This window comes from Canis lupus, chromosome 22, assembly GCF_003254725.2.
Source record: "Canis lupus dingo isolate Sandy chromosome 22, ASM325472v2, whole genome shotgun sequence".
NCBI lineage: Eukaryota > Metazoa > Chordata > Mammalia > Carnivora > Canidae > Canis > Canis lupus.
In genome coordinates this window covers 56,306,414-56,323,270 of record NC_064264.1, presented here as the reverse complement: position 1 = coordinate 56,323,270, position 16,857 = coordinate 56,306,414, and the positions used below count along the sequence as shown (strand labels likewise).

General features: G+C 41.2%; 1 protein-coding gene and 1 long non-coding RNA gene across 3 annotated transcripts in view; one reads left to right on the top strand and one right to left on the bottom strand.

Moving 5' to 3' along the window:
- Nucleotides 1-16,857, top strand: part of NALF1 (NALCN channel auxiliary factor 1) — a 625,450-nt gene that overhangs the window by 555,534 nt on the left and 53,059 nt on the right. The gene's annotated exons all lie outside the window — the stretch shown is intronic.
- LOC125753370 (uncharacterized) lies at nucleotides 1,871-3,724 on the bottom strand. The gene is made up of 2 exons (XR_007405029.1): nucleotides 3,640-3,724; nucleotides 1,871-2,666 (listed from the first exon to the last, which is right to left on the bottom strand). It is a non-coding gene; the product is annotated as an uncharacterized LOC125753370 (long non-coding RNA).

Here is a 16,857-nt window from a genome sequence, read left to right as displayed (position 1 = left end):
TCCCAGTTTTGCTTCTTTTAAAAAATAGTTTGTTAAATATCATAAACCAGAATTTACTGTATACTGTACAAAAAAAAAAAAAAAAGTAGCCCTCTGATAGGGACTGAAGATAAGCCAGGGGAAGCTGGATCTCAAAAAGTGAAGACAATGATTTTTATCTTTGTTTTTGTATAAGGACTTCTTATACCTGAAAATCTGCGAGAAAAATATCCCATACTATTTGAAGCATGTCTTCACATGAATTTTTTAAAATGCACAGATGCAGAGTGTGCAAATGCTGAGGGTTTCAGAGCAGTAAGATGATGTTGGAGCAGAATGAGATACAAGACCGTGGTGGAGGGATGGACATTCTCAGGAGCAGCAGGAGGGAGGAGATGCCAGCCTGAGGGGAAGGTGATGGCTTCTGTTTCATATGAGCTGAGTTGAGTGTGAGGTGATACTTGTTTTTTGTTTGTTTGTTTGTTTGTTTGTTTTTTGTTTGTTTTTTTATGGTTCTGACAGCAAGATGTCAACAGTTCATTTTATTGTAATGCATTTCCTAGGGTCTTATTCAAGTACATGGGACAACAACATTCTTAACAGTTTATTTTTTTTCATATAAGATTGCTGTATTTAAAAATTTTTGTATTAATTTTTCTTTTTCTAATTTATTTTTTATTGGGTGTTCAATTTGCCAACATATAGAATAACACCCAGTGCCCATTCCATCAAGTACCCCCCTCAGTGCCTGTCACCCAGTCACCCCCACTCAGCTATTGCACTGCTGGGGATTTACCCCAAAGATACAGATGCAGCGAAACGCCGGAACACCTGCACCTCGATGTTTATAGCAGCAATGTCCACGATACTTGTTCCTCCAGAAGGAAATGCCAGAGCTCCATTCAGGATGTGGAGTCAAGCCTCAGGAGAAAAGGAGCAGTGGTGTAGACATTTGGTTTTAGGAACCAGCCACACTTAAACAAGAGAAATCCAGGTTGGGGGAGGGACTTAATTCAAGTTGAATGTCCAAGAAAGAATTCCTTTATTTTAAAATGTTGAGGGGTGCCTGGGTGGCTCAGTGGTTGAGCGTTTGCCTTTGGCGCAGATCATGATCCCAGGGTCCTGGGACTGAGTCCCACATCAGGCTCCCTGCATGGAGCCTGCTTCTCCTTCTGCCTGTGTCTCTGCCTCTCTCTGTGTGTCTCTCATGAATAAATAAATAAAATCCTTAAAAATAAAAATAAAATGTTTGAGAAGGGATTATTTTGGGAAAAATTGAAAATATGACTTTTGTCTGCATGGTTGTTAGGCAAACAGAATGTTTTTTCTATTTGATATGATTTCAGTCTCTTTCTGAAAACGTTTCTAGGAGAAAAGATGTGAAGAAGAAAATCAGCGAAATGAGTAGATCAGTGTGTAAAATGACTAAAATGATCCTCTTTGGATTTATTTTGCAGGAAGGATATATTCCTAGAGAAAATTATTATTAAACAATACTGATTTGAAAGCCAGTTATTCCTCGGTGAGCAAAGATTGAATATATCTTTCTTTGACTTTCTACAATAGCTTATATTTGGAAATATAATTATATTTATAATATAATTCAGTAATTGGTTTCCCATCTACTACCCAAGTACTGTCTTTAGTATTTTCATTATAAGAACAGTATGAGGCACAGGGAGATGTTACTTTTCCTCCCTGAGGACTTTGGGTCAGCTGTGCAAACAGGACCATTCAGATTCAAGGAAGGGAGAAATGAGAGACAAGCTTCAAAAGATATACAAGAACTAGATCAGGCAAGCTTCCCAAACACTGGCAGCGTTTAATCATTGACAAGGAGAATCTATGTCAGAGGAAAGAACACACCCACCCATGAAGAAAAGCAAATTAGTCATAGTAAGGCTAAAATTTATTTCACATTTTTTTTGTCTTTCAGACGAAAAATGAGTCTATTCTGGTAAGATGTGAGGTCATTATCATAAAGCTTGTGCAGCACTTAAATAAATAAATTGTGGATTTGGCATCGATACATACCTCTTGAGAGTGACAGTCCACACTCTATAGATGGTGTGTTTCTTTGAATATATGGTCATCAGAAAATTACAAGAAGCATCTTTTCCCAAGCAAGATCACTATAGCAATTGGTATTTATTTTATCAACATCACAGCATTGTTCTGGCTCAACTTTTTGCCATGTCATTATCTAGAGTCAATACGAACGATGGAGTAATTTATTGCAGGATTTGAAATGGCATCCTGTTGAGGGAAAATTCTATTGCAAATCCTGACACAGAATGATGACACAGACTGTTGTGAAGTCCTCGATATGCCTTTTATTGATGAGTTCAGTACATGGGGCAGCTTTCTTGTAGTCCACAAGGCTAGCCTGATTTCTGTGACTTCAGAAGCTTTTGGCACTGCTCTGTCCAGTATTTTTCCTCAGTGATTGGAATAGTGAGGGAGAGGAGAAGAGAGGATAAATGAGAAGTACCTTCAACCGCACAGCTTTTCTTTGGCAGAATTGAATGACTCACAGAACCCACAGTGTGGGAATCGAATGGAGATATCACATCTCTTTCTCTCCCTTCCAGCTGCCTTCTGGATCCTCAGCAGAGAATACCCTTCAGCTTACTGATCCCTGACGGTCAGCCCTGTTTATACGTACAGCACTGGCTGTTCATCTCATGCTATAGGAAAAAGAAATAAAAATTCAGCTTTATAAGAAATAAAGAGAGTGAAAGGGAAGGTAGCATTTAACATCTGAAGGCCTTTCTCTAGCTCTATCCATACAGATGTGTGCATTCATTTAGTTTCATTTCTTTAAAAAATATTTAATGAGTGTCTAGCGTGTTCTAAGCATTATGTTTGATGCCAGGCAATAAATGAAGACAGATAGTGGTCCTAGACTTATACCTAAGTCATATAGGGTCAGGATTTGGATGAGGAAATGTGGTCATCAAGTACAGGAAGACATACCAGCACACATTGTCACAAGGGCCCTGCAGGAAACCAGCCGGGCTGTGACCAGGACCGATAGGAGTGAGGAGTGGGGCTGGGCTGAAGCTAGTCAAGTAGTCTGGGGGAGTCTCTCTAAGGAAATGGAGTTTAAGCAGAGATCTGAAGAGGGAGAAAGGAGAGGTGGAGGGTAAGGCAGGTGGCATTCCAGCACAAAAAACACAGAAAATGCAGAAAGAGCTTAGCTTGCTTGAAGAGACAGAGCCAAGTGGCAGACTCAAGGGAGGGAACCAAGAGCATGGCACAGTGCGACACAGTGGTCAGATCACAGCGCGGTCTTGGAGGCGAGACCTCAGCAGCAATTGCTAGAGCGGTGAGAAGGGAGAGGTCAGCAAAGGCTTGAAAGCAGGGAGTGATGAGGTTTGGGTCAGGTGCCTTGGCCGCTGTGTGAGGATGGATTGCCCTGGGGCCAGCACATAAGTGGTGGCCGAGGGGAGGGTGGCTTGCTCGAGGCTGGCAGTGGTGATGGAGTGAAGGGACAGCTTGGAGGGATTCCAGATGCTCCTTGCAGGTGTGATTGATGGCAGGTGAGATTATCAGTCTGTTTGCTAACAGAGCCGAAGCTGGAATATGGCTGAGAGTGGTCTGTCCAACACATTCAATTTATTTAGGAGATGATTCAGGGAGTCTCTATAACATGCTCACCTCTCACATCTAGAGAGTGACAGAGTCTATAAACCAAGTCTTCTTGCTGTGGTCTTTTTCCAACAACGCCACTCTGCAAAATGGACCTTCAGGTAAACAGAGACACCAATCACATGCACGTGGCCATAACTTTGAATCATCTATGAGTTCTGCATTAATCAATTAATTAAAATAAATGTAAATGAATTCAAAACATATCATTCATAGCTTTTTCAAATATTATGAAAGAAAAGGAACGTGTCACTGGCAAAAACAAAAAAACCCCACAAAACCACGATGCCACTGTATTCTGTAGAATAAGTAGAAGAGAGGTCATAGTACCAAACACATCTCACCATTGGTCTATGTTTCCTTTCCGGTCCATCTGGCCGTCAGAGGCTGACAGCTCCTGCCGCGTGCTCCCCTGGAGCAGGGCAGGGAGGAGGGAGACCGAAGGACGTTCCCAGCAAGGGTCCTTCTCGTCCTCTGCAGCTTCCAAGGCGGACACAGTGAGGACAGTGGGCTGCAGGCTGGAGTGCGCAGAGGAGGCAGGGCAGAGGAAGGCCAGCTCCTCACTCAGAGCCGGCAAGTCTTTGATCGAGAGGATTATTCACTGGTCCTACCAGACCCTCTTTGAAGATGTGTTTATCTACTTTTCTGAGCTGGGAGTGTCAGCCAGGAAATGGACTCTCAAGGCCAATTTGAACTAATTTTAAAAATAGGGATGAGTGGCTCCATGGTCTGTTTGTCCAAGGGTTTAAGAATTCAGAGGGTTTTCAAGAACAGTGCTAATTGGAAGATGAGAGTTGCCCCAAGACCCACTGGAGTCAGCAGGCTCTCCCACGTGTGCCCGCCAAGGGACCTGTTTGGATTCACTGCAGTGGCCTCAGGGAAAGTCATGTGCACAGAAGTGACAAAGGAGGGATCCGCTCCCGGCCAACCCTGCTCGCCTTGGCTCCACAGCACCTCACTTTTAGGGATTCCACATTGCTGATGGCAGTAATGCCTGTGACGTAGATGTTCCCATTTTACAGGCAAAGAAATAAGTGTTGGAATAATTGCATGACTTTTATAGGGCCTGACATTCAGTAATAGTAGGGACATGTGTCGGCTTTCCACATGACAATAAGATGGCTACTGGATGCCAAAAACTGTGAAGGACTTTTCTTATGTTAATCATTAAATCCTCCCAAAGACCACTCAATGAGCTCAGTCTCATTCATAACGTACTGCTTGGGGAGAAACTGAGGCATGCACAGGCTCAGTAATGTGCTCTTGGATGCAGAGCTACTTACTAGCTACTTACTAGCTTACATGAAGAGAATTCATGTTCTTATCAAGTAGGCTTCACTACACTTATTAAAATGGCAGGTGTTTATTTCTAACCAATATTAAAGTGTTCTGGGGTTCTCTATGATCACATCCCAATGTGTGGGAGACACTGTCGCTGGATGGTGATCAGCCAGGACGCCAGTGGTGCTTTTCTGGGAGGGTGGTCTTCACATGGGGTGTTAGGTTATGATGCCTATGTTTCTGGTTGTGCTGACAGCGCTGTACTCCTGTGCTATCGTAGGAAAAAACAGAAGTGAAATCAGGAGTGTTTGGTAATATACCATGATCCTATAGAGGAGGAATGGTATTGGAGCAACATTATACTCTAATTAAACTCTGAGGGAATCAGGTTGGCCCCAGAAAGTTACTCTGAAAATTTCTTTTCCTACCATTTCCGTTGATATATATTTTAAAAGACTTTATTTATTCATGAGACACACAGAGAGAGGCAGAGACAATGGCAGAGGAAGAAGCAGGATCCCTGCAGAGAGCCTGATGCGGCACTTGATCCCAGGACCCCAGGATCACGACCTGAGCCAAAGGCAAACGCTCAACCACTGAGCCACCCAGGGCCCCCCATTTCTGTTGATTTTTAAGCTTCAAGGTAGAAAGTATATCAGCTCTCCTTTATTGCCATCATAAGCACGCATTTTTGTAGTTTGTGCCTTCCCTGCAAGGGTTCATAACAAAGCTGCCATTGTTTGTGAATAAATATTCAGTTTATGCATATAAACAGATTTTCTCTCTTACTGAGAGGATCAAAACCTATAGTTTCACACTTAATGAGTCATAGATTATGTATTCATCACTAATTGAATCAATTGAGATTGATGTTTTTATAGCTAGCGAAATAAAGGGCTGTCTATGAAGAATTTCTGTGCTGAGCACAAGTCGTGGTAGGTAAGGAGATGAATTCAAGCAAGATGGGGTCAGTGGGGAGCCCCATGCACCCTGGCCACGGCACCCGGAGGAGCAGGAATTGCCCTCATGGGTAGGCATGGTCTCCTGGTGGTTCACCAGCAGAAGAAGATTTGGGAAAGACAATTTTCTATTAACCATTCTGAGACATATTTCCTATGTTATGATGCCTTCTGACACTCCTTTTCCTTTTGAATTCAGCCTAAAAAAATAGGTGAAGCAAAGGATATCTTTAGACAAAGAATTTCTTCTTTGGATAAAGTATAAACACCTTAAACTCTGAAACTGTGCCCTAACCAAAAAAATCTGATTTATAGCCTCACGGAATTCTTAAAAATGTGCTCTGACACAGAAATGGAGTACAGATTCCCACCTCAGCTAAGGTTGTTCTTGTCATGTATTTTCGAAAGAACCTGGATTGTTAAGACCCCGTGGTGTCTCAGGAGAGAGCCCTCATCTTTGTGGATTTCAGCCTTCTCCTGTCCTAACACAGATGGTAATAGATGAGCACTTACTGAATACATTCTCTGGAGGGGTGAAGTCCTTTCATCTAATAACAGTCCCACCATTATTATTGTTATCTCTGTTTCATAGTTCAGCAGACTGAGAGAGAAATAAAGTAGCCTGTCCAAAGTCATGGACACAGTAAATGGCACCACTGACCTGGGAACCCGGGAGGTCAGGTGCTCAGAAGCACAACCCATCAGCCCCTAAAGGTTGGGAGGAAGAACTGAAACTGCATGAAAACACCCAGCCATGTTCCTGGTTTCCATATTGTTCATCCCAATATTGAAAAATAAGTGTGACACTTGTCAATAACTTGTTAAATGCCTGTTTTCCTCTGATACTGTTGACTTCATCAAGGTAGAGCACAATTCTCCTACTATGTAGCACAGTTGGAACCCCAGAAACAATTACTGTGTGAATGAATGGAAATCTCATTATCTTGAGGTTGATATTTGAGTATATTACTTAATTTCCACCTACTGCAGGAACTATTTCTATTAAATATTTTTGTAGAAAGCATTCGTATTGGTTGTATGGCTAGGGCTGCCATAACAACGTACCACAGACTTGGTGGCTGAAACAACAGAAATTATTTTCTCACAATTCTGAGAACTTGAAGTACAAGATCAAGGTGTTGGCAGGGTTAGTGAGGCCTCGAGGTCAGGCCTCTCCTCGCAAATGCTAGTTGAACACCTTCAGCCTATGTCTTCACATGGTCTCCCCTCTGTGTGTGTCTGTGTCCTGATTTCCTTGTCTCATAAGGACAGCTGTCTAATGGATTAGGGTCTACCCTGTTGACCTCATTTTAACTTCGTTACCACTTTAAAGGGATCTCTTCAAACATAGTCACATTCTGAGGTGCTGGGAGTTATGGCTTCAGCATATGGATTTGGGGGAGACACAGTTCAGAAGCCTGTGAAACCATTTCGATTTAGAGTGACTCCTAAGTTCCATTTCTAGTAACAAAAATTAACCTCCTCAAAAAAAAAAAAAAAAAAAAAAAGAAAGAAAAAAAAAATTAACCTCCTCACCAGATCTGCCTTAACAGAGCTCTTAAATTCAGAAACTTAGAAATCACCTGACTCCTTTGGCCCTCACAATGCCTCCCTCCAGGCTGTCTGCTCACCACCAACCATTCCCCCCAGGGTGCTTTCCTCTTGTTTCACAACGAATTTGCTCCCAAAGACCTGTGCTACTAGCTACTATTCTTCTTTCCTTTCATTCTTCCTGGGAAAATGTGTATAACAGCATGTGTCAACAGCTCCTAGATTTGTATCTTAAACCCCAGTCTCTCTCCTGAGTTCTAGAATAGTGTAAACTCATAGTCTTCCTCCCCAAACCAGCTTTTAATACTCTCCTAGAATAAATGGCACTAACTTAGCTAAACTAGGAATTTGGTACTTGTTATAGGTTGAACTGTGTCCCCTCTCCCCAAAATATATGTTGAAGTCCTAAGCACTTGTGAATGCAGCTGTATGTGGAAACTGGGTCTTCGTAGATATACTCAAGCTAAGACAAGGTCATTCGGGTGGGCCCTAATCCAATATGGCCAGCAGCCTTGGAAGAAGAGGAAGCTGCCTTGGGAGGACACAGACATACCCTGGAAGCCATGTGATGACAGGCAGAATGTGGAGGGTACAGCTGCCAGTGACACCAGCTGCTGGGAGAGAGACATGGAGAAGTCTCCATAGAGCCTTCCAGAAACCATGACTCTGCCAACACCTCCGCAGAGTCTTGGGCTTCGGTCTCCTGAGGTATGTGTGAGAGAATGAATTTCTGTTGTGTTAAGCCCCCCAGATTGTGGTCCTTTGTTACAACTGCCCCAGGGAACTGACACATGCTCAATCTTCAATAGTTGTGTTGTTCCTTTTGCCTTCTATGTACTGTCAATCACTTTGTCCTGTGTTATTATCCCACAAATTCTCAAATGCATCTCCTCCTTTCCGTTGCAATGCCACTGCCCTAGCTCAGGTTTTTATCACTTCTCGTGAATATTGCATGTCACTTGTTTCTCTTGCTAGCATCTTGCCCCACTTAAATCTATCCTCCATACTGCTGCTGCCGTAATCTAAGTAAAACATCTCTTCATAAAGCTCCCCCTTTCTTAAAATCCTATCTTCCGGTATATGATCAAGTCCAAGTTTCTCGCAAGGACTTAGAAGCTCAGCCTCTCCATCTGATTGTTGGGTTGCACTGCCACTGCCTGCCCTGCAATTTACAAGAACAGCAAATTGCTGATATTCTGTCCACGCAAAAGCACATCGTTCTAGGACTCTTTATTGTTGCTCCTGTGCCATCTGTCTGGAGAGCCCTTTCCTTCTTGATTCCCTGAGCTAAGATCTACTCATCATCCCAGATTCAGCTCAGAATCAGTTCCTGGCATGAAGGCACCTTGCCCTTGCCCACATCTGGCCTTATGTGTTCCTACAGTTCTAAGTAGGTAGTTATTGGCTCATTCTCATCCCCCAGGGGACCGAGTGCTTCTTGGGGGCAGGAGCCATTCCCTACCAAGAGGGTGCCTACAGGGCCATCGTGTTCAACCTGGACAGTCTGCTCACTAGCACATCGACCAGCTGTCCATTTTAGAGAAATGCCATGACTCCCATGTCCTTCTCATCCTTCAAACAGCATTTACTGAGTGGACATGATGGCAAGTGCCCATCACCTAATTCTGGTAGGAAGATAAGTTTTTAGGAGCTAAATGACTCGTCTAAGGCCACACAGTTGGTAAGTGGTGATTTCAAAGCATAGACAGGTCACACTGTACCACGCCAGCTCTCTATTTTATAATCTTGACACTTGCAACAAATTACACTTACTTAATAGACAGTATTCCTCTTTTTTTTTAATTTTTATTTATTTATTTATGATAGTCACAGAGAGAGAGAGAGAGGCAGAGACACAGGCAGAGGGAGAAGCAGGCTCCATGCACCGGGAGCCCGACGTGGGATTTGATCCCAGGTCTCCAGGATCGCGCCCCGGGCCAAAGGTAGGCCCCAAACCACTGTGCCACCCAGGGATCCCGACAGTATTCCTCTTATACAAAGTTCAACTCTATCCTGGAAAAGAAATCTTATTTTACACTATTAGCCTTGACGTTTTATAATCCTCCCGATTGGAGATAATACACTTGCTCATCCTGTGCGTCTCCTATGGGAGATTTTACTGTCACGTGTGTGTGTTTGAGTGTGTGTGTGTGTGTATCATGCATGTCATTATTTCTTAATCATATGTATGTCTTCCGGGAATATACTTGAGACGACTGCAGCAAAGTTAGGACACGGAATATTTCTAAATATTTTTATACTTTTCTTCATACTTAGAACTTCAACATTCTGCATACTTATGGTCTAAATGTGTGTTCTAGAACTCACAATCTACAGAGTTTAACTTTCCCTATACCTATTTCCACCTCTTATTATTAAATATTTCTAGTTCTGCGATTTCAAATTCGGTTGCTAGTTGAAATTACTTATAATGCACAAATTCTATATTTTGTGTGGGTTTATAATAATTTCTCATAAAATAATCAAGGGAGAAGTATTATATAATATGTCCCGGGAATGTAATTGGCCAGTTATATTGGTCAAATTTAATTAGACCATTGGACAGGAGATTTGTAATGTATGTTCACTAATTCGATGGGTAACATTGAGAAACCCATGGCTTCATGTCTGAGTTCCGATGTTCAAAGTGAAAATATTATTCGCCTAGCCCTGGCGTTTGCAGTTCTGGTATCTCTGGGCTGTGCCACCTTTTCTTCTGTATCCTGACAAGAGCCTTGCACGTTATTGAAAGAGACTGACCTCTGGTCAAATGCAGCTCCCCTGGAACATTTGAACGGACTTCTCCACAGAAAAAGTGGAGCCTTTCTGCCTTGCCAACCTGAGAGATGGTGATACTTCACTGGACTTTATCCCCGTCTCGTTCCTTTCTCTGTGTCCTTTTGCAGATGGCATGTCTGACACTAGACAAAATGCTATGACCTGGTACAAACTGCAGCCCGAAACCGAGAACACCAAACAATAACAAGCCCTGGGGACTCCAGTCCTCGTCATCCCCAGTCTTCTCCATTATCCCAAGCAGATGGGATGGGGGCAGAGCTCGGAGGAGGAGAAAGGAGGTAGCAGACATGGGTACCCGCCGCACAGTGCTCCCAAGCACAGTTTGCAGATAGTGATTGAAGGAATTCATGTATGAGTCATATGCTTTTTCTTTTGGAATATTTTCTCTTTGTAAAATGACATCATTCTCCATGATAATATTTACAAGTGCAGAAAACTCCTTCACGTGTCTTCAAAATGTGGGAGACAGTAATAATAACCAACGCCTTTTGAGATGTAGACCCACACTAAGTAGTAATTGAACAGAGTAGAATAATATCAATCTCTATAGTTCATATGATTCTGTCATAATTCTTTAAAAACCATTGGATTAGAAGTGTTCTTGAAAATGATGCTCCTTTGGGTCATAAAAACAAATTGCATTTTACTGGATGCAATGACTTTTTAAAAAAGTATGTGTTCCAAAACTTGGATTCTTTTTATGTTACTCTTCAGGCAGCCAAAAAATGTTAATAGATGGAATTATTAGTAAATATGTAACAACTAGGGGCACCTGGATGGCTCAGTGGTTGAGTGTCTGCCTTCCACTCAGGTTGTGGTCCCAGGGTCCTGGGATCGAGTTCTGCATCAGTATCCCTGCAGGGAGCCTGCTTCTCCCTCTGCCTATGTTTTTGCCTCTCCCTCTGTGTCTCTCATGAATAAATAAATAAAATCTTTATATATATGTATATATATATTTATATATATATATAGTTTTAAAATATATATATAAAAACTGTATATATTTATATAGTTTATATATATATATAAACTACTTTCAGGGATCATTCAAATAGTAGGAAGGTGGTATACTTTGTTAGTAAATATTACCTGTTTTATTGATTTGTAATAAGATTTCTAATAAGTTATAAATTAATGAATGGTATAGTGGTATGTTAATCCCTTAAAGGAGTTAAACACAAAACCCTACAGGAAGAGAATGTGAAAAAGAAAAGGTGACTATTTATGGAGAGTTTTGAGCCTCTGTTTCAGAGGAAAGCTGCATGGGATTAATTGGCTCTGAGGCTCATCAGGATAAAGGAAGCAGAAAGGAAGGAGGTGTGGGGTATGGGAGCAGCACCATAGCTTGTTAGCATTCAAGAAAGCAGAGCATTGGGGTTGTCATGTCATCAAGTCTGTCTGATGTCTAAGGAAGGGATACTGGGTGTCAATCAAACTAATTACCCAAAATAGAGAAGTCATAAACCAGTTCTTGAGAATAACCATGTTGGAAGGCATTTAAAAATTATAAAGTAAAGCAGTAGCAGAGCTTTTGTGCTTTCTTTTTTTTTCTTAGCTGAGCTTATACCTGGAAACAGTAGTAGAGACTCAGGCGAAGTCACCTGAGATTGCTCTTGGCAAGGCCAAATAGCCCTGGGTGAAGGAGAACAGATGATCTTGGAGGAACGTGTTCTGCTACTTTTCCATGTGACCCAGGACGCTGCTGAGCACAGGGTCGGCTCACAGAATCTCTCAGGCCTCCCAGGCTGGCTGTCCAGCCTGTCTTTGATGTTTATAAAAATGGCATCCTCATTAAAGCAGAGAACACAAAATCCTGCCACCTCAAGGACACGTTCCCTCTTGTGAAAGGGTAATCAGGTCACAGTTGGCACAGACTCCGCCACACAGGTGGTGTTGTCTTATGTCTGAAGATGCAGGCACAGCCAGTCACCCGGTTTCCCTAGCAAGATGGGGCTCACCGAAGCTTTGGGGAAAGTCCTCCTTGCCAGTTGAGTTCCACCGGATACAAATTTTCTTTGTTTAAAGATATAAGGAAGAAAGGTAGAGAGTGTTTGGAATAAGATGTTGATTCAAAAATCTCCACCGAATGGTGCTGGGTTTATTTAAAATAGAACATTGGCCCTAATACTTAATTTCTTGTTTGACACTCGGAGTACTGGAAACCATAGTCAGTTTGTACTATTGCAAAAGTAAAGATTTTTCAGCAGCACACTTCATTTCTATTGTCGTTCTATTCCTCATATAATTTTTACAGTAATGCAGGAATTTGAATAGCAATATAATAAAAGGAATGTATAACAGAATACATTCATGTGATATGAGAATAATACATCTAAAACTCTTATTCTTTGTCATTTTACAAATATACTGTACATATTCTTAATCAGGGTATGATTTTTCGTTTAGCTTGAGAATGAATAACTTTTAAAAGTGACTTGTTAGCTGCCTTGTGCATATTTTATGAATGATACTCTCTCCAATTATGATTATTTGACTCATTTTTGCATATGAAATACCTTCACAGTCAATTTTCTGTTGACTTTTAAAAAAGCATGTCTTTTAAATGGCAAATAATTTTTAGACAAAAACTTTCAAGAAAAAGGAACAGAAGAAATTCTGCTTTCCTTGGGCACATGGTGGGATGCAAAAGTTGTTTCTAAAATGAAGGCTATGTTGCTATAATTACATTTCATTAATAAAATATTTTTAAATGTCAGGGGAGAAAATTATTGTTCACCTCATTATTTGATAACTTATATTAGGAATAAATAGCACTTTGTGTGTGTGTTATTTAAATCTCTCTCTCTTCCTCTCTCTCTCTCTTTTTCTGGCCTTGTGTGGTAAATGTAGTTGTTCAGGCACTGAATTCAATTTAGCTGGTATTGATTGTTGTTCTGCTCTTCCTGCCTAAGACCTGCTTATGTAATACGCAGCAGAGCCAGACAGAAATACGCCTTCGTAAGTCTGTAAGCAAACCACTTACATGTATTTTTGTCCTTTTTACTGTTCCCAAATTTTGGCTGCGATTGTCTGTTGGGGATGTTTTCCCCTCAGATATCTATTTCAATGCCCAAAAAGGTCTTTTCACTCAAGATCTCCTGAGGATTAAAATGGGCTGAGGATTAGTGGGCCCACACTCTAGGCTGTGAATGCTCTACCCCTGTGCCTTCTCCTACATGGTAAGTTGTTTTCTGCTATAGCGAACCCCAGATGCTTCTTGTTCTAACTTGTAATCCTTTCTCCCTAGAAAAAGCTACTACTGCTAGTTGGAGGTGACTCTCATCCCTCTTGCTGTGGTCTTTTGCTGGGGGGCACTTACTTCTATGTCTCTTCCTGCTCCACTCGATATTCCTGAGATGAGGTTTCAAACTAAGACATGGAAAGGAATCTGTCTTTACATTTGCATTACTCAATTTTCAGCATTACAGTACATCCCTTTTCAGCTTAACCATGTTTATTGTTTTATATCAATTCTCAGGGGCATAGAACCAAAAAGCTTTCCTTTGAACTTAAAACAGTCTCCAGAAGAGAAGCAGTGTGTTGAGCAAAGAAGAACACAGATTCTGAAGCTAGTCTGTTAGAGCTCTGAGTCTTACTCCAACTCCAATCACCTGTGTATGTGATCTTAAGCAGGTTACTTCTCTGTGTCTCAATTCTTTCACCTGTAAAGATGGAGCTGTGACAGTGCCTCATGCCTGGAATTATTTGGATGATGACAGTCTCATCATACCAAGTATCTAGAACAATAACTTAAAAGGAGCAAGTGCTCAAAAAAATGTAGGCTCTTTATATTGTCTGTTTCGTTAGTTTTCCAGGAGCTATGCATAGTCTTTTTGCATGGGGTTTTAGCACTCTCTCTCTCTCTCTCCTCTCTCACTCTGAGTACTCCACATCTAGCCTGAGCAAGTACCCTCATCATTTCCACCAATGTCACTAGTGAAGTGAGAAATATTATTAAAATGATGAAATTTCCTAAATTTTAAGTACATATCTAGCAATTTGAGCTTATCAAATTGGTCGGTATTGTGAAGAAGAGCCCCTTTGTGTCTCTTCTCAAAGGATTGTGATTAGGGCGATGCATTCAGTTGATTTCTAGCTCTGTTGTCTGTGCTGGGTGAAAGAGCATAGAAGCTTAGAGCTGGAAGGCCTCTGTGAGATCCCATCTTTGTTTCCCTGTTCTCCCATAGTTGAGATCTCTTCTACTCTCTGTGATGTCGAAGATGATTTAGATAATCAAGATGACTACACTCGGGGATGGTCTTTCCAGTGTCGGACAGCCTCCTTGATGAGCTCTATTGTTTCCCTTATTTGGAACTCTTCATTTGTTCATCTCTGATGTGGATGTCAGGCAGGAATAATAGGGCATGCCCTTCCCCACTTAATTACCCTGGCTTTATCTCCAAGGACTTACGTAAATGGTGACTATGAAAAAGGAAATGACCATGATTTGTAGGACTGACGTCCATGTCTCTCCATTCTTCCCAGGCCTTAATTGTAAATGTTTAAATTTAGATCAAAGTGCTTGATCAAGCTTGCTCATTCTAAGTGCCCTAACTTTCATAGTTGTCCTGACATACTTCTTTACACCCAACCATTTTGAACTCTTTATTGGAAAATAAAAGGAAATAGATTAAAATTACTTAAAAATATTGGACTACTTGCACATGAGATGAAACATCAAAACTTCTCTGCTGCAAAGGATGCTGTCTGTAGTCACCAGTGAAGCAGAAGATTTAAAAGATTTTTGAAGGGTAGCTAATATTTTCAGTCCTTCTCTTTGACCTTGAAACCATTATCATATGGTTTGGGGTTGCTCTTTAAATGCACAAATCAGGGCAGTCCCGGTGGCCCAGCGGTTTAGCGCCACCTTCAGTCCAGGGCGTGCTCCTGGAGACGGAGGATCGAGTCCCATGTCAGGCTCCCTGCATGGAGCCTGCTCCTCCCTCTGCCTGTGTCTCTGCCTCTCTCTTTCTCTCTCTGTGTCTCTCATGAATAAATAAATAAAAATCTTTTTAAAAATGCACAAATCAGTTTGAGACTCAAAATTACAAAAATTAACAGCTTTCTCTTGAGGGCAAAGAAATTTTTGCACAGCTCAAAAACTGCTTTTTTGTATATCATAGTCCGAAGGCTTTAATGAAGAGCTACCATTAAGGCCAAATTGTAGTTGATTGATAGCAATGTTGAGAAGCAAAAAGGTGAAAAATACGGTTCATTTTTTTTTTTTTTTTTAATGTGGAGCTCTTCTGTGTAAAGGAAATTCTAGTCTGAAATTAAGGCAACTGCCAATATGCAAAATTCTTCTCAACATAGGGGGGAAAAACACGGATTATATGAACCGTTAAAAGAGCCACCATCTGGAAGACATTACTGTCTAATGAATTGTACTTACGTAACATTTAAAGTCATTACTACTGTAGAAGACGTTTGAGATAACATGGACAAAAATATGCAACTAAATGAGATGTGAACCTTTTTGTATAAAGGTTTGTATGCCATTGGTATGTGTATGGTCTTGGATCTCATATTCCTTCTTTTCCCTTTCTTACCTTGTCCTGGGCAAACATTTTCTATAAAAACTCTATTTGTGGGCAGCCCAGGTGGCTCAGCGGTTTAGCGCCGCCTTCGGCCCAGGGTCTGATCCTGGAGACCCGAGATCGAGTCCCAAGTCAGGCTCCCTGCATGGAGCCTGCTTCTCCCTCTGCCTGTGTCTCTGCCTCTCTCTCTCTCTCTCTCTCTCTCTCTCTCTGTCTCTCTCTCTCTCTCTCTCTCTCTGTGTCTCTCTCTCATGAATAAATAAATAAAATCTTTAAAAAAAAACCCTCTATTTGCCAATTTTCCATTTCAAGATACATGCTACTGAGCTTCCATTTGGTAAGTTGAAAACCCTTGAATCTAGAACAGCCCACAGCCATCCTGGCTTGTGAACATCTAAGGCACCCCCAGGGGTCCTGTTCTCCACCGCCCAGCCTGGCTGGCTGGGTGGCTGCCTTTCTCTTTTACCTTCTCTTTTTGGGTTTTCTTCCACTTTTCCACATCTTGTCTTCTTTGTATTCCTAACAATACCTACTAGTCAGGCAATAAATATTTATTATCTTGGAGTTTATAATTTTCCTACTTAATTCTACTGTTTCTTACATATTCAAGGGGGGAAATAACCCAAAGAGAAGACATGGGGTATGGAAGTAAATACAATAATGCCGATATATTCACACACAAAAATACTTAAAGGCTTTTCCACCCCAACAGACAATCAAAGATAAAATTGCTGACCTTATTTTGTGCTTCTGGTCTATGTGCATAGATATGGAAATGCTTTTGAAATTCAAGGGCATATAGAGATGAAGGTGAGAACATTTTGTAAGTATAGTTTCTCTCCATGTACAAAATCTGGACTTTCTAGTTCATTAGATTGAACCATATGAACGTGCCATTTTTGCAGATCAAAATGCTTGAATATTAAGAGTTTCTTTTGGCTTCACTTACTAAGATGAACATATACTTGAAATAATAATTTTAATTCAGAAGTGCTTCTGTTGATAAAGATAAACGGTGGCATCTCTTTGTCAAGTTAACTGCACTCAGTCAGCTGCAACTCACACACATTATTTTGTAATAATTCAAATGGTCTTTCTTC